Source organism: Poecile atricapillus, chromosome 3 (assembly GCF_030490865.1).
Source record: "Poecile atricapillus isolate bPoeAtr1 chromosome 3, bPoeAtr1.hap1, whole genome shotgun sequence".
Taxonomy (NCBI): domain Eukaryota; kingdom Metazoa; phylum Chordata; class Aves; order Passeriformes; family Paridae; genus Poecile; species Poecile atricapillus.
Window position 1 is genome coordinate 88648994 of NC_081251.1, and position 18836 is coordinate 88667829.

Below are 18836 nucleotides of genomic sequence, written 5' to 3' on the forward strand. Positions count from 1 at the left end.
AATAGCACACCATAATGGGTTTTCCAGGTGAGAAAATCAGGATCTACAACAAGACCTTTATGGGAGAATATATTGCTGCAGATTTAGAGAGAAAAGTGGAAGGTTTAGAGAGAATGAAGGTTTAGGACATGAAGGGAGAGATAAAGACACCAGGACTTCGTTAGAAGAGACTGGACCTAGAATTTATTTAAGAGTGGAGAGGAATCTGCTCCAAAATATTCAGACATATGTTAGACATATATGTAAGACATATTTCCTGTGTTCTTACATTACCACTGAAGCCTAATAATTCTTTTAGAAATTTCATGTCTGTTTTTTTTCTGAGTGGAGATGCTGTTACTCAGCTCAACAGCTGATAGCCAAAAATAAGATATTTTTAATGGAAAAATTTACTGTCATTTTAACTATCAAATAATGTTTCAGTAACAGTGTTCTATTCTCTTTTCCCACACACCAGGGATCCAATAAAACATGAGCAAGATTGTTTGGGAAGTATGAATATTAAGACTATTCCCACCAAAGACCATTCAGATACATGGACAACTTGTGGATGTGGTCACTACCGTGGAATTGCAGTTTGGGATAGCTGGAGCCATGGGCTATGAAATGAGCAGCTCTCTTGCTGTCATTTCCAAAGGCATGGCATAGTGACTGGTCAATGGCTTCACTAGATTACCTGAAATCCTACACTACATGCAGAAATGGTGACTGCTGCCTTTAATGTAAACAGAGACAGTCCAGCTTCTTGATCCAGCTGAGGCCAGAACTCAGCAGCAACTGAGGTCAAGTACTTCTGCACATATTAAAAATACTTCTATGTATTGATTTCTTGCCTAGAGGTAAGTCAGCAGTTCATTACATCAGGCAAGCAGCCACCAGCAGCAGGTCCTCCACAGAGGTGAGATACCACTGTTTTGCACGTCAGTGATCTCTGGTTTCTGCATGGGACCACAAACCAGAACCAGATTGCTAGCACAATCTGAATGTCTTGGTGATGTGGACATCTGTCCTGCATGGCTGATCAGAGAAGGCAGCCCATGGACTCTCCTGCCTGACCATGGAAGGGATGCAGCAGCAGGGAAAGCTGCACACTAAGCCTCACTCTGTTGCGTGGGTATTATCATGATTAAGCACCAAGTCATTCTGTCAACAGGAACCAGGATTTTTTTTGTGGCTGTGACGTGAATGCTGAGGCATGTGCTGTGTGGGTTGGTTTCAGTGCTGTGGAAAAATGTTTTGGGTAGTGTGAACTGAGACCACAAAACCCATAGCACAACCTCTGGTAAAGGGAGGAATAAGTTTTGCACCCACAATGAGAAAGAAAAAACTTCACATTTTCTTATTCGGATGGTTTGCCAGCAAACAAATATTTATGGAACAAGAATCACAAGAAAACACACTCTAAGCATTCAAAAAGATGAACACAATACCTTTAGAGAAAATGCAGGAAGAGGAAAATTTTCCCTTTGTGACATTAAAAACTCCTATTTTAACATGATGATGATCATCATTAAAAGATGTGCCATGCATGCTTTAGGTTATAAAGTAAGACAAATATCAGATGATATTGAAATGTTGCATCTTGAAACCCAGGGCAAATAAAAAAAGAGTTTTATAACATAATTATATTCCCTTTAATATGTTAATCTCTTATTGTTGGCACTTGTTCCAGGGGTCTGTCCAACCCCTGGTGGCTGTTGACTTCCCAGAAAAGGGTCCCACGAGGAACAGCTGTCCGGGGTCTCAGGCAGTTTCCAGCCTGGGGTTACCCCTAAGAGCTCAGTCTGAGGCTTCAAATGATCAGCTCTTTTGATCACTTGATTCAGGATGCTGAATGCAAGAAAGCAGGCAGGGAGCACAGAGCCTGTGTGAGACCAAGTCACACAAGGTTCTCACTCTGGCACGAGAAGTCATGAGGAATCTAAACAGTCCTTGGAGAAGAAAAAAAACCTGTGCAGGTGTTGTTTGGATCCTTGCTGTTTACTTGCAAGAAACAGTCAAGGGGTGTAGTACCCAATTGTCCAATAATGGTGATGTGTTGGTTTAATGACCAATGAGAGTTTTACCTCTCAGACCTTCTCAGAACTGTCTATAAAAGAAGATCTGGAATAATAAAACTTGCTCTCTTGTGCAGCCCAGAAGAGAGTCAGTGTCGTACTTCTGCGGCCATTCCTGATATAGTATGGCACTTTTAGATGTGATTTCAGCTCTTGTAATGATCAGCTCAGCTCGCTCATGGGTTACCACAACCAATGCATGGATGAGAGACAGGGGGCCGTGTAGCATTCCATAGAGTCCTTTAATTAGCAGGCTTCAGTGAAGGGGGCCAGTGACTACCACATCCACTGAACTGGGCAAAAGCCAGGGTTTTTATAGGGAAAGGGAGAATTGGGAAAAGGATCCATGGTTTAAGACCACGATAAAATGACCAGTAGTTTAGTGGGAGATAACATGGGGTCCTGAAGCAGGAAGGGGTCCACAGCTTAGTTACTATGTCTAAGTAGTTTTGTCTTATCTTAAGGGACAGATCTCCAAGGAGGAAGCCTTTTGGAGGACTGGCCTTCCTTCACATCTCATATACAGACATAGAGAAGCAAATACATTACTTGTAGTGACATTTTATTGCTGGGAAGGAATATTTCTCTATGGAAGGGTATTTGACATTTTAATTAAGCTGTTTTTGATAGATATTTACTGGTGCTTCTATTTCTGCTTAAAACAAAATTATACAATAAGGAGAAAATGTAATTTTGTCACCAAAAAGGAGTTACTTTAATCTGAAGGAAGGTCTAAGGTTCCCTTTTCTTTTCTGTCTAGTCAGTGTACAGCAGTGGTATAGTGTGTTTTAAGAGACATGCATTTTTTATGGAAAGGTTCCATTTTTCGTTTTTCCATTCAATAATTTTATACTTTTTGTGCCACTGAACATTGCCATCATATTTGACCTTCCACTAGAAAGCCTATGTTTTGGTTAAATAAGAAAACTCAGAAAGGATCTTTAAAAAATAAATCACATATTTCTCAGATAAAAGTTGCTACAGGAGTCAAAATCATGGGAAAAGTAGCCTTAATGAATTGCAGAACCACAGGATCCAGGCAGGAGAAAAGAAAAAAATTGACTGAAAAAGAACAGGACTGAAAGACATAAAGAAATGAAAAGTCTAGCAGGGATTTTCAGGCAGTGAATCTGGACAATGTACTGCTCTGAAAATAAGTCAGCAAGCTTTATGCATGGACTGCCACTTGAGCTTGATACATAAGCTGATAATTGAAAGGCTTTCCAGATGGACACCTACTTTTCAGCTCTGAAAAGGTGGATGCAGATCAGCTAACCCTGCAATGACTTCCTCTGGTGAATTTGAGCGTGACTCTAGGAAAAAGACATCTGAGTGAGAAAGAACCATATGTTCTCCATGGTTCATAGACAGTGAGTAGTATGAGGCTTCAAATCCCTCTCTTAATTTTACAGGATGGTGTGTATATTTATTTACATCTGTGAGTATAACACACAAAACTGCAAACACTTGGTTTGAAGAATACAAAGCAAAACAAAGCTGTGTTTCACTGCCAGGATGATTTTAAGCAATTCCTGAAAAATTTATTCTGTCTGTAGTAAGATATTCAATAATGAAAGTATAAGGTGATTATTTAAGAATAAGGCTTTTGCTTTTGATTTAGACAGAAAAAAACCCAAGAAGAAATGAAAGCCAAGCTACAATAGAGCAACCTGTCTTCTCTGTCCGGCACAGAGGAGGAAAGGCTGCCAGCAGATACTTCAGTGATCCCAGGATACAAAACAAAGCAAAAAGCCCAACCCTTTGAGCCAGACATCAGAACAGTTAAGGCCATCATCTTCACAGCCTCCCCAAATCTCTTTGAGGTCTGGCTTTCCAAGAGGCATTACACTAACCCTCTTGTTCATAAGGGTCAGCAGCTGGCTGTGCAGAGGTGGTACTTCCTCTGCTGTGGACCCTATAAAAGAAGATATTTTCCCACATTTCCTGGAAGTAGTGCCACTAGCAAACTAAGGAAAGGAGTGTCTGCTGTGTGCTGGGCTAGAAGCTACATGAGGATAGTGAGAATTATGCCCTCAGTGCAGCATGGAATGAAAAGATCAGGTTTGCTTTCCTCACAGAAAGAGCTGTGATCCTTCAGCTCTGCCCCTCCTCTATCTTTGCCTCTTCCTTTCTGAAAGGCAACTAAAGCTCTTGCCCAGGTATTAGGTAAATATAGGATCTGCATCCCATGCTATGAAAGTATCATGGAAGGTACAAAAGGCACCACAGCCGTGTAAAGCACTGCAGAGAAGGAGAATTTTGGCAGTGCAATATCATCATTCCCCTCCCCAGCTCTGTTTGTGAGGACAATATTATATGAACCCCTTACCATAACAAAGGAATGCTGAAACAGTAATTTTAAACAAATTCTAACATGTCTTTATGAAGGAGAAAAGCAAAAATGGAATCCTGATGGTGTGATGAGCTCTAATTTTTCAGAGATAACAACAGGCAATTTTCAAGGAAAGCCAAGTGACTTATTGTCATTCAACAGACAAAGGGAAATGCGTGAAAAGGTTCAGTTCTCTGACATTATCTGGACAAATAATGATAGAAGGAAAAATGTTCTGATCCCTAAAGTGAATAGTCTTATTTTAAAACTTTATTGGCGTAAAAAAAAAAAAAAAAAAAGATTCATTTGCTAGGAGTCTGAAGAGCAATAACCAATTAGTAATATATCCCTGGGTTCCTGAGAATCTCTACTAGGCTCCTGCAACCTTAGTCACGCCACATCCTTTGTGCCTCAACAATCCTACCTCTGAAATGAGGATGAACTGGTAACAGCATCACTACCAGACGTGTGACTGTTCAACTGTTTCTGAAGTTCTCCAAGGCCCTCAAATGCAAGAGGGGGAGTGAGGTGCAGAGTTGATAATTATTTTAAAGCCCCTTCATGTTCATATTAATCAAAGTGTCAAGCTGATTCTCTCTAATTTAAATAAAAAAGACAGAGCTTTCAGAGTGGTAAATGCCTTAAAGTTCACCAGGCTTGCATGACAAATTTCCTGTATGCTTCCTGCTTGCATACAGGAATGCCTGATGGAATTTCTTTTGCTGTTTCTACTAATTGTCAGAAGTACTTCCAGTGGCTTTAGACAAATGCTGACTCAATCCTGCTGTGACATCTCAAAGCTGAATGCTTGATATCACAGATTGCTAGGAAACACAGATATAGGAATGAAATGCTACTTGAGATCCAACCTGATTGCTGCAGAGTGGGGCTATGAAGATACAGCCTGACCCAGAAAATGTATTTAATAGACCAAAAAGGAAGCTTTTAAAAAATGCATAAATACATGTATAAGTGAATCTAAAATATGCATTTGCAGGAGCCAAAACAAGACATTCCTAGAGAGAATGGGCTATCTCCTGGGAAAGCATGGCATGTTTCATAACCTTCCATGAATGGTTTGATTTTGCTTTAAGAACCAGAAATAAATTTAGTACAAAAATAGATAAATCCACATTGCATTTAAATATTGCCAGTGAAACAAAAATAATTGATGTGAACTGACAAAAGCCAGGAGATTCTAAATGCCTTACCCCTGCTTTTGGTCCCAAGTTCATATCTCTAATGACAGTGTTCATTGGTGTGGCAGCAGACAGGATGTGGAGTGTCAGCCATAACACCAACATTTCCTTGGAGTTTTGTCATTTTGATCATGACTCCAATAGATGGGAAATGTTTGACTCAAAACACTAGACCCAGACAGCCAAGCAGTCATTTCCCCTTTTCATCATTGCATCCTGTCACTGGTTGTGCTGGTCCTCAGAAGGGCATAAAGTTCTTTTGGAGCAAGGGACATTCCAAAGGAGAAGATGGATGAGGTAATTGCAAAGCATGGGCATCATGGTACTGCATCAGTGATTAAGAGATTTAAAATTAATGGTCATAACTTATTGTGAACCTCAGTAAGATCAAGATAGATAGTGGTAAGGGATTTCAACTAACAAGATCCCAATTTATTCCAGTCTTAACTAACAATTCTTAGTTATTCCAATCTATGTGATGAAGACCATCATGCAGATGATGACCCTCAGCACACAGGGTAGTATGATCTGGAGTCTGAATTGTGCATAATTCCCCTTGCTAACCTGCAGCTCTAGTTATCGCACCAGTACTAGCTAAAGTGATATCCAGTGAAGGAATCTGACTTCTTCATCCAGTTCCAGCCTCTGTATAATGAATCTGTCTTTACTGTTCTTTTTTTTCACTTGAAGAACATCCTTCTCTTAGAATCATTGAATGATTTGGGTTGAAGTGGCCTAAAGATTACCTAGTTCCAACCCTGTGCCAGAGGCAGGGACAACTTCTACTAGACCAGATTGCTTAAAGCCCCATCCAGTCTGGTCTTGAACACTTCCAGAGATGGGGCATCCATAACTTCCCTGGGTAAACTGTTATAGGACCTCACCACTGTCACACTGAAGAATTTCTTCTTTCTATGTAATACAAATCTACTCTATTTCAGTTTAAAGCCATTCTCTTTTGTTCTATCACCACACACCCTTGTAAAAAGTCCTTCTCCAGCTCACTTATAGCTCCCTTCAGGTACTGGAAGGTGCTATAAGGTCTCTCTGAAAACATCTCTTCTCCATGTTGAACAACCACAACTTTCTCAGCTTGTCTTCGTAAGAGAGGTGCTCCAGTCCTCTCTGCATCTTCATGGCCCTCCCCTGCATTCACTCCAACAGGTCCATGTCCTTCTTATGGTAGGGGCCCCAGAGTGGGGTCCCACAGGAGCAGAGTAGGGGAAAAAATCACCTCCCTCACCTGCTTCTTGCACTTCTTTTGATTCAGTCCAGGATACTGTTGGCTGTCTGGGCTGCAAGTGTGCAAGGCCCAGTCATATAGAGCCTCTTGACAACCAAAACCCTGAGGTTTTCTCAGGCTCCCCAGGACTGCTCACTATCCATTCTTCACCCAGGCAGTATTGGTGTTTGGGAATTTTTTTTTTTATTTAGGAGAAAAAGGACTTTATATGGGACTTTCTTTAGGAGAAAAAGCCATGGGCCACCAAATACTGTGGGCAGAAGAGCTGTCATTTGCAATGATAAAATGTAATTAATTTAAAAACCAGCTTGTTGTTTTCAGGCACTCCTTACACCCACTTGCTGCCATTCTGGGGGGAAATCTAAAATTATTTGCATGTTTTTCACAGTGATGCCAAATTTTTTATATCTTACTGGTTCATAGGATGAGGTTCTCAAAGCTGTTTAGGCAATAGAACCACAAGCATCTCTATGAAATCCACAAGAATCCACATACAGACAAAATTTTATATAAAAATTACTTTGATATTTATTGAAAACAAAACAGAGAACAGCGGAAAACCAAGGGAAGTGAATTGACAAAAAACACAGAAGTTTTGTCAGTGTAAGAATTGTTTTCTTAGTTACTTCCCTCACAAGCCCCTGTGCAGTCACAGCAGGGATGTTTTGCAGTGACAAAGGTTTTGAGGGGTAAGAGAATCTGTCAGTGATACCTCTCATTCAGTTCATGGTGCTTTGGAAGCTCCCAGTTCTCTAGATTTCACCAGTCAGTGCAGAACAGGGGGAGACTCTAGGAGGAAAGTTCTGCTGTTGGTGATCCAGCTGCAGAGGATTTTCCTGTCTGGGGTGGCATGGTGGCTCATTGCACTACCCATGAATTCATTCAGAGAAAAATAAGCTAGAGAAGGAAAAAAAAAAAAAGAAAAAAGTGGGGTTTGTTACAAGCTGTCTCCTGTCTCATAAAGCAAAAATAATTAAAAAAGCTAGGCTCTTTAGGTGAAGCGGAGAACTACCTGATATTCACTTCTGATAGCGCATCAGAAACTTTTTGGAGATACAATCGAGATGTAGATAATAGGAAAGTTAGGCAGTCAGGCCAAGAGAACAAATGGAATTGAGGAAGTGACTTATGTCACTTTGAAATAGTTTTCTCCCAAGAACCAGCAGTAGAAGTGAACTAATTTGTTTCAGAAAAAGATTGGATTTCTATCCACGACACTGTGTTTCTTTATCATGTGATGGAGCCTGGAGACTAGTGCGTGCCTGCCTCTGAACCCTTTGAAGGAAGTTGAGAAATGTGCTACTGCTGTGGGGTTGTTATGAATGGGCCAGGAGACCAGCTCCTTTTAAAAAGGCCTTTATTGAACAGGACAGCTCTGGGGTGGGGGCCCAACGGGTCACACACACCACCACTGTTCCCACTGGACACCGCAGAAGAGGAGGATCTGTGCAGCTTTAGTCACTAGGACAGAGCTGGCCCTTCCTTCCTCACAGGAGTCCTCAGGAAGACTTGTTTTCTTGGCCTCGTAGTCTAGGATGCCATCCCAGTCGAGTCCCCTCTGGTTATGTCGGCCTCTGGAGGGAAGTCAGGGGACTCCTCTGGGTCTTCATTGTTCGATGGTACTGTTTTTATTCCTTCCCTTTTGTGTGGCTCGTTGTCTCGGGGTTTTTTCCAGTCTGGTGCATCCCATGAGTCTCTCTCGTTTACATAAAAGTCCTTATGTCATCCTCCTCCTCAGGGCCCAGCTGATCAAGGTACAGCAACTTGGGGCAGAGGTACAGTGTTGTTGCCATGTGGGAGTCTAGGAGCAGTGGGGGCAGGGCCTGGCTGAACACGGAACAAGAAACACAGAGTACAGCAACTTGGGAGTGGGGGCAGGGCCTGGCTGAACAAGGAACAAGAAACACGGGGTACAGCAATTTGGGACAGGGGTACAAGGTAAGTAAACCTGGGACATGGGTACAAGTAAGGGGTTTACAAACAGTAATTGTAACATGTTAACAATCTTCTAATTATTCTTAACAGGGTGAAGGGTACTGCAGGTGGTTGAGAGGGTGCCAGTGGTGGCTGCTGGATGAGGAACTCAGCTCTGATGACCCTGTTTGCTATCAGAGCTGGCAGAGACTGGAACTCTTTTTCAAAGAAGAAGAAAATAAGCATTCCTGAAAAATAAATGTTTTCTGGGATTATTTTTCCTCCTTTCTTTCTCCATCACACCCACACATATGCACATACACACACAAGGGAGTCAAATCCCAAACATTTCCTTCTGGAGTTTCTACTTATTGAAGAAAGCTGATATTTCTTGAAAGTTTATACAGTTATATGATTCAAATAGCACTGCTTTTTCCATAACTGGGTTTGGCCTTGAAATATTTTTTGCATTCACTTGTTATTCTTGTTATTTTAATCTTTCCATTGCCATTATTAGAATTAGAAAAAATTCCCTGAGGTAAAAAAAAACATCTTTGGCAAAACTGGTGATAGTGGGGAAAGGTTTAAGGACAATACTGAAACAGCCTTCTCTGATGACTTCCTGTTTTGTTCCACAGTATGGGTTGTAGGCTGTATTTTTCCTGTATTTTTTGCACTGCTACAAAGCTGGATAGGTCACCCCAGCTTCTTCCAGTACATTCATTTAGTTCATGGATGACTCTGGTCAGATACCTGTCTCTGGTACCCAGCTATCTCTGTTGCAGTCTGCAACCTCAGGATCACATCCAGAGAAGCCGCAGGGTTCTGGGGACCAGCATGGAACACCAACGAGATGGGCTTCTGTTCATGAAACCATTTATTCAGCATGGGAGCAACTCAGGTCCAGAACAAAGAGCCCCGAAGAGAGGCTGAGCAGGGGTTTTTGAGGGACAGAACTCTTGAGGGTCTCCACCCTTGAGGGTGGAGTTCAGGGTCAGGGACCACTAAAAACACACCAAGGGAGAAACCCCCCAGGGACTCAAACCCAATCAGAACTCCTGGGCCACCCTTCACAAGGGGTTTGGGGCGGGACAATGCTTATCTGAAAAGTAACTCGTTGCCTCCCCCGAGGCACATCACAACATATCTCTTTCACTTAAATCTGCTCTTTGAGGGAACACCAGCCTACCAGAGGCTGCTGTCAAGGTCAAATTCATTGATCTGGGATTTATCAAATGAATGGCACACATCTGTATGACAGCAAGTCAGAGGGTTACAAATTATAATTTGAAAGAAGAAAAAGCACCTTTGAAAAACAAATAAGAAAGAAGAAATAGCAACTTCTTTTAATTTCTTGCTATTTTTGAAAAATAATTGGAAAGAAGAAAAGCAGCTCTTTTTTTGACTTGTCTAACATTATTCTTGTACTCACCCTGTCCAGTGAGATACCTTACATTTAGATATTTTACCAAAATATATTTAAATGAAGTCAAAGAGTGCAAGCCAGTTGTTTGTTATTGGAATCCATAATCATCAAAAATCTCTGCTGAGACATGACTTTGGTCTACAGTCTGAAATAGCCACAGGTTAGACTGAGACCTTGGAGGAGATTGTGCCTGGGATGCAGAAATTCCAGAAATTGAATTCAGCCTTACAATTACAGGATATCCCTAATGAATACCTGTAGGAAAAAAAAAAAAACAACAATCCAAAACGAGAAACAACAAAACCAGCCTACCAAACTCAGGAGTTAAGATTCTCCTTTCATTAACTAATGAAATGCAGCTTCTTTCTGCTGGACAGCAGACCAGGGATCAGATCCCTTATGCATCTTCTCTGGAAACAAGAAGAAACACCTGTTTAGACCAGGCAGGGCTCTGCCCTTCTTTTTTTGTATTCAGGCACAAATGACAAACTTGTTGCTGCATTGTAGTATAAAGCAAAATCACCACTCTGCTTTGTAACTTCAGCAAAGAGTAAATATGCTTCTACTCAGTTAATACTTAGTGTTGAACAGAGACAATTTATCAGCAGATGCTCCTACTATCTGTGTTAATACAACCTATGGAAATTGGGTGGCACTTTGAAAAGCTGTCATATTAATGATCCTTTCTTGATAATCACTCTAGTGACAATAATTGTGGTGAATTCTTTGTTGATGCTTTCGCGGATGCTGAAGGTTGCCCTATGGAAAGCATCCTTTGTCTTCAAAGCTATGACAAGCTAAGATTACTAAATTCAACTTGTTTCTGTTGTGCATTATTGAGAGGAAGATTCTCACTTCGTGTCATTGTATGAATTAAGGGAGATACAATCTTTAAAGGGTATTTATTTTAGCGGGGCTATTCCCCAGACTATCCAACATTTAATTAAAAAAATCAATTAAAGGAAATTCTGCTTCAAAGGAATGCAAGTGCATGTCTCATTTAACAAGAAAAGCAAAGGGATTTGTAATTGGTTTTCATGAAAGATTAAAAATGGTAATCAATATATTAATAATGATGATCTAAACCCCCAAGGACACATAGATAGGCAGTAAGAGAAATCAAGAGTTTGTTCCATTTCTTTATTTCAAAAGAGTTAATACCATAAAAAGATGAAAGTGAGGATAGGTGGACCCAGGAATGCACTAGGAAAGGATAAGATCAATTTGGTATTGTTACTTAATGTTACATGTCTTCTGCTGATCCTGATTTCTTCTTTCACTCCAGGTGAAATTAATCCTTCTTTAGTCCATCAGTTCAAAGTCTTTGGTTTATCTGTAGTATCAGAGATGAGGTTTAATCAAGTATTTGAATGATTTTTTGATCTTACACTTGAGTTGTGCAGAGAGTTCCCTTTCAAGGACTAGTTTGCTGTCTATGGATGTTCAGTTCTGGCCCTCACAGTAGCAGAAGGCTGTCTAACCATCTATCTTAGGAACAAATAGGAAAATACTACTCCTTTCTAAGTGGTGTTCAATAGCACGTTTTTACAGGTATCTAACATCAACCCTGTTTGAAAAAAGCCCCAGATATAGTATGGTTTTGAACTGTTTCTTCTCTGTTTCATGGAGACTCCTGTGGAGGCTTCTGAGATGGCAGGACGGATCTTGTTGGAAACAAAGCTTTTCATTAGTACAGCTCTTCAGAAAATTACAAATGTGCCATTCTGCAGTTGTAATAGGAAAAGCTTTGCAATCTCTATAACCTAAAATATAATCTTTTTTATTATAAAGCTGTGCAACCTGCAACCTGACCTACTATCAATTCAAGAATATGATTTTGAAAAGTTTGTTGGCATAAAATGAAGTATTTGTTCAAATCTCAAGCATTTATAAACACGTTTAAGTAAAAATAAGAAAAATATATCCCTGAAAGTTAATTTTAAGGGGGAAGGCAAATTTTAAATCCTCAGAAAATATCAGATTTATAATATTTTTTCCATCTGCATGATTTTGTTCCTCTGTCCATTCCATAAATAAAGAATTGGCTATAACAGATTGAATCAAATATTGATATCATTAACCTCAGCTCTTTACCCAAAAACATTTATGTTGAAGAAGTATGTTAGTGTTGTTATTATATAAATTTTATGAAAAAACAAACAAAACCAAAAAACATACAGACTGATGGTAGTAAATAGTGATTCACTGAAATCATGCTATGTGCTTTACTAATAATAAATTTGTGTGAATAATGTAATCCTGTTACATTGAATATTCTTAGCTGAGCCTGTTGTTAACCTTTATACAGAATCTGGTAATTCTTTGTGAGGGTCTCTTACACACAGAGTAATATCCCAGGCCTTTTGGGGTAAACAGTAGCTTGCCTTCGTGAATAATATACAAATTAGTTGCAAAGGACATTTTTTACTGTGATACCTTCCTGCATTACATGTGTAATGCTCTTTAGTGCTGGTAAATGATGTCGACATCATCATCTCAATGAATTTATGTGGGTGTTAATTATTAACTAATACTAATAATTAACAGCAAAATTGGTGCCACTAATTGACTCTTTAAGATGTTTCTTCCTCTTCCCAATCTCAGAGCACTTTAAAAATATTTGGTGTAATAAGCCTCTCTATTGGGATTTTGAGAGAGACAGGACTACAGGGAGCTGTCTTAAAACATGATTTATTCTTCTTTTACAGTTTCATGAAGTTGTGAGCGCATCTTCACTATATTCACTAGATGTTCTCGGTCAGTAGTCGCAAGACTACAGGTTGTAGGGTTTTTAAAGGTTAATTAGCTAATAAATTTATGCCACAAAATAATGTTTCTACTTTTACACTAATAGTTAATTATGTAGTTAATAGTTAATTAACTACATAACGAAACAACATATAACAAAATTGTTTTATATGAATTTGCTGCAGTGCAGGGTTTTTAAACTAATCACATAATGATACACAAAACTACTTGTTATAACTTAAACTTCTTATTACTTTTATATATTTATATATAAATTGCTTTTATATATTTATATCTTAACTTTAAAACCTTAACACTTTCTACTACTTAGCTTATGTCTTTTTTATCTAAATTACAAACCTACATTCTTGCTTACGGTTTTAAATCTGGAAGTCTTTTCTAATGCTTCAAGTTAAACTCTGTGTTCATGAAACTCTGTTCATGTCTATGTTTGAGCTTGCACACACAAGACTTTGAGAGCTTTCTGTGCTTGGAATTCCTATACCTCACAATACCTCTAATATTTATGTCAGGAATTTGTCATTGTTTCTTAACACTTGGAAGGAAAAAAATAGCACAATGACATTTAATGACTCACGCAAGAACAAGGTCTTGCCAGAGCTAGATTAGTACCTGTGCCATTCTATTCCAGGTTTCTGTTCTCACCACAAAACTGGAGTCTTCCCAAAGCAGCCTGTTGTCACTAAGAGTACATCAAGACAAGACAAATATGAGCAGTAGAGAACACAGGGAAGTAGACAAGTGGGAAAAGCATTAAATCAGTCTTACAAGTCCAGCAAGTAGATTGCTTTGGAACTAGCAGCAGTAGTTAGTGCTCATTTGCACTAATGTGCAAAAGAAGCGTCTCTTTAGGTGAAATTGTTATGAGCAAGCTCAGAGAATTGAAAGAACAGAGATAACCAGCTATTAACAGAGGTGACTCCTCCAACCTGCTGAGTCCTAGATCAACTTAGGTCCTACACAGAGACAAAATCAGGCACCAAAAATATGCATACACTCTCTCTGCCTAGAGGGTTTCTGTTTGTTTTTCTCAACAACAGCTGGATGCTCACACATTGGATTTTTTTCACACTGAGGTCAAGTCAATCAGAGCCCAAGTCCAGTGAGTTGGAATCCCTCTTCCTCAGCTGAAGACATCTCCACACCCATCAGAGCATCCTTTGGTCCTGGCTACAGCCCTAGCTAACAGCTAGCTGGTATATCCTGATCTTAGCACTGTGACCCCATATAAATATTAGACTTCTCAGGACCCAAGGAGTGCTCCCTGGGTATCTGGAAAACCATACAGTGTTGGTGGACACCCACACTACTAATAATGGGGACAGCAAAGGACTTTGACATCCCTCATTTCTTTTCCTACCAACTTCCCAGATGTGTATAACTGGATCATCTCTGAACATTTTTACAGACCACCTGGTTAGAGCTTTCTGTGGTAATTTCAAGTGAAGGTGGGGAAAGATGATACTGTGTTGAACTCATATATAAACTGGGTGAAGATAAAGGGTGCAAGATTAATTCTGACATTTCACAGTGTTGAAGTGATTCATTACATGGTCTTAATATTGTTTTAGAATATGATCAAATTCTATAGGCATTTATGACTGTTACTGTGTTAGTACTAATAGAGAACATCCCAATAAATTCATTCCGTTCAGCACCTGTGCACACATCCTTTCCTAGTCTATACAGTGCAAATAAACCAGCTCCACTTAAGAAAAAAAAAAAAAAAAAAAAGTAGGACTGACTCTTCTAACCACCTTTAGCAGCATGGCACTTTTCACATTGGAAAACAGTGGTTTGGTGCTAATTCAATGGGACCATTGTTACTCACTGAGTCCCCAGACCTACCACCCCCAGTGCTTTCAGATTTCTCTGAAGTGAGAATAGATCCAGTTAAATTTGAGATTGCTGACAAGAAATCACAGGCTGAGATGTGGGGGACCTGAAAGAAAAAAATCTGCATTTAGCCATAACCAGATAATTTTCCTAGTTATGTCTTCAATAAGTGAACAAATAAATAAATAAATAAAAGTAAATAATCCTATAGGAAGCAGTGTTGTGAGAGATACACAAATAAATAGAAATTAGTTAAAGTGTTATCTGAAGACTAAAATGAAATAGCAAAAGTCAAATTGCAAGTATGAATTAAGGTAATCATAGTGCAGTTTTCAAATATATTTGCAGCTATGAGGGCTATGGAAAACAAGATTAAAATTTGACCACTTAGAAATAATAGCAGCAGTGTCCTGGGAACTGGGTGCAGAAGCAGCAATCTCTGGAAAAGCTCACTTCTTGCTCCTGTCTCTGCTCATCATGAGCAGGCATTTAGCCATGACCAGGGTCAGATCACACTGCCTGAAAGAACAGGCTTTAGAAAGTGTGTGGAGAATTAATGCGCAGGGGAAGATGAAATCTCAGAGTCCTTAGTCTTGCATACCAATGCTTTATCTCAAAATTCACAATGTGAAAATTACAGGACACTCCTAATGATGAATCCTAATGATAGTATAAAGTCTCAGCAGCATAGCTGAGAGTCCCACAGTCCACTTTAGCCGGCTGTGAGGAATGTCAAAAGCTCCAGAGAATGGATCAAGCTGGTTTGAAAGAGGTGAATTCATCCCTCCTTCCTTGCACATAACAAAAGGAGCAGCACAGGTAATTGACATAGTGCTTATGTATGTCTGCCAAGGACCATCTGGAAATAACCCTGAGTGAGATCACACTCATACACAGATCTGAAAATGGACCTTGACAGGCTTGAGAGGTGGGTCTGTGAAAACCTCATGAAATTCAACGAGACCAAGTGCAAACTCTTGCACATGGGTTGGGGTAATCTCATGCACAAAGACAGAGTGGAAAAATGCATTCAAAGCTGCCCTTAAGAGAAGGACTTGGGGTTGTTGGCAGATAAGAAGCTCAACATGCAATGTGCACTCACAGCCCAGAATGCCAGTTGTATCCTGGGTTACATCAAAAATGTGACCAGCAGGTTGAGTGAGGTGATTCTGCTCCTTTACTCCACTCTTGTGATACCCCAACTGGACTGTTGCGTCCAACTCTGGGGCTCAACATGAGGGTGTGAAGACCAGATTATCCAGAGAGGTTGAGGAGTGTACCACAATGGAGATATTAAAAAACTGCCTTGACACAATCCTGTGCCATGTGCTCTAGGATGACACTGCTTGAGCAAGGATCTTGGACCAGGTGACTCACTGTGGTGCTTTCCTACCTTACCCATTCTGTGACTCTGTGGACTAGTTGAAGTAAGTCCAAAGGAGGGCAAAGAAGATGATCAGAGCCTGGAGCCTCTCTGCTATGAAGACAGGCAGAGAGCTGGGATTGTTCAGCCTGGAAAAGAGAAGATCTTGCGGTGACCTTTCAGCACCTTCCAGTACCTAAAGGGGGCTACAAGAGACCTACAGAGAGAGGACAAAGGGTAGTGGCTTTAGACTGTTCAGGGCAGGTTTAGATTAGATATAAGGAAGAAATTCTTTACTGTGAGCATGGTGACACTCAGGAACAGGTTGCCCAGAGATCTTGTGGATGCCTCATAACTGGCAATGTCCAAGACAGGTTGGATGGGGCTTTGAGCAGCCTGGTACAGTGGAAGGTATCCCTCCCCATGTCAGGAGGGTTTGAACTGGATAATCTTTAGGATCTTTTCCAACCCAAACCATTCTATAATTCTATGAATCTATCAGAGGCTCCTTGGTTGTGGCAGCTTCTCTCAGAGGCTACATGAACACAGATTCTATTCAGATTTCTTATGCACAAAAATTTGTTTCCAATTTTACCTCACCATTTAAGATGTCAGCTTGAGTCACTGCTTAAAACTCACTGTATGTATGTCTGTGACAAGATGGGCTGGTTGCAGGAAAGACAATGCAAGTCTGCTCAAGTCCTCACTTTTTCCTCTATTAAAAGCCTCAAAAGCCAGCCAGGCATAAAAGTCAGGTTGGCATCCCAGTCATGGGACTCAGTTTTCTTTCATCTTATATCCTGGCCTTTGCCTTCCCTTTACTTCTATTGCTTTAGGAGCAGCCATGCCTGATGCAGAATCCCACAGCCAGGAAGGCAGCAGCTCCTCACCTAAAACTGAAGAATGTGCCGCTAAATGTATTATGGGATTTTAGTAATTTGGCATCTATAAGAAAGGTTAAGAATATAAGAGCAGACTTAACTGGGTCAGGGCAAAAATGAACCTAGCACAGTATCCATGCTGAAACATCGACCAAAAGTAGAAACCTGGGGAGGAACAAGTACAGGAATAAAAATATATGTGATTCTTCCCCCTCTACTCTCCCCTCTTCCCTCTGCTACTCAAACTTTAAGGTCAGTGACTTCCTGACCTAAGACAAATGACATTTCTGCATATTTATTAAGGCTCAGTAAGTTTCCTGTCCAAACACTTTCCAATTTCCCCTTGAAGCCATATGACCATCCTTCTGCAAGGAGTGCCAGGGCTCCACTGTATGTTACATGAAGCCTTTTGCTCATTTTGAGTCTGACTGCATTAGTGCCATTGGGTGCCTCTCACTCTTGCTTTAGTGCAGACAGCAAGTACCTTTCCCTTTCTCACTCTCTGTGTCACTTCTCATAGACAGTTATGTATTTCCCCTTCAATGGCTCTTTTCCAGAATAAAAAGTCACAGCATAGTCAAGTATTCCTCATGAGGGAGTTGTTTAATGCCTTTGATGATATTGCTCCAATGCTTCTATGGGACAAAAGAAATTTAATTGAAAAACAATCTCAACACATAGCTAAACCCTGGATTCATTTTGCAGAAGAAAAACTTCCTCTGTTGCTCTCTCTTTTCCTAGTATTTTGTGTATTTTTTGACTGCTACAATAAAAACCCTGAGCTTGGATTTTCATAGAATGTCTGTTGTGACAGTCAAGGCCCGAGACAGAACTGTTAGCATCATGGCCATCATTTTACATGTGAAGTTTGAGAGTGTTGTTCCCAGGATGAGGATGATGACTTTTGTCCATGACAAGATTGCTCTGCTCAGACATTCACCTGTGTAAGGTTCCTCAGTAAGGCTGAGTGATTTGTAATATAATGGTAGGTGAAATTGCCAACAAAACAGGAGTGAAAGACAATCCACATGAAGATATTTCCCACATGAAAGAGTCCTTTGGATACTTGCTTTGCTAACCCTGTGAGTTAATGTGGATAGAGTTTGGAGTTTAAATAAGAGCACCTAACACTAAGGAATAAACTACAGTTCCCTTTCCAAGAATCCAATATAGGGAATGAAAGCAAGGGGTGTGTTTTCTTTTATCATTTTCTGGTCTCATTTTCTTCCCATCAGTCACAGAAGAAAACTGACACTCCCATGCAGTGACATGTGTTTCCACCAATCCTGGCAAATCCCCTTGTACTCCTTCCCTCCCTTATAGTCTTATCTCTGAAGACAAGTTCCAGAGCAGGGGCAAAGCCTTGCCAACTCATCACCCACTTTTTGCTGGGGTGTTGAGCTACCAATGGAGACTGTGCAAGGAACACTGGCTGTAAACCAAGCACAACTCTCGCTGCCTGTGAAGACAGAGCCACTGGGAACCTTCATTCACCTGACCTGCAGGAGAAGGGTGACATCTTGGTTCAGTGGCAGGGGCCAGCAGCCTGAGCACTGTGACTAATGTGGGCTTTTGCTACCCAGAAGGAAACAATTCACCTTGACCTTGAGCTTCGTCTTTGCACCTTCCCTGGCATGTGATAGTTAATGATGAGGGAACAGCAATGTTTTGTCCTCACATAAAATCACATATATTCACTGCTAGTGGAGACTTGTTTCTCTACCTGAGATTTTATTGGGTATGAATGGGTGGCTTTGCATTTCTGGGAATTGCATGCAGGACACATTGGTGGTAATTCAGCATGCAGACTGTTTAC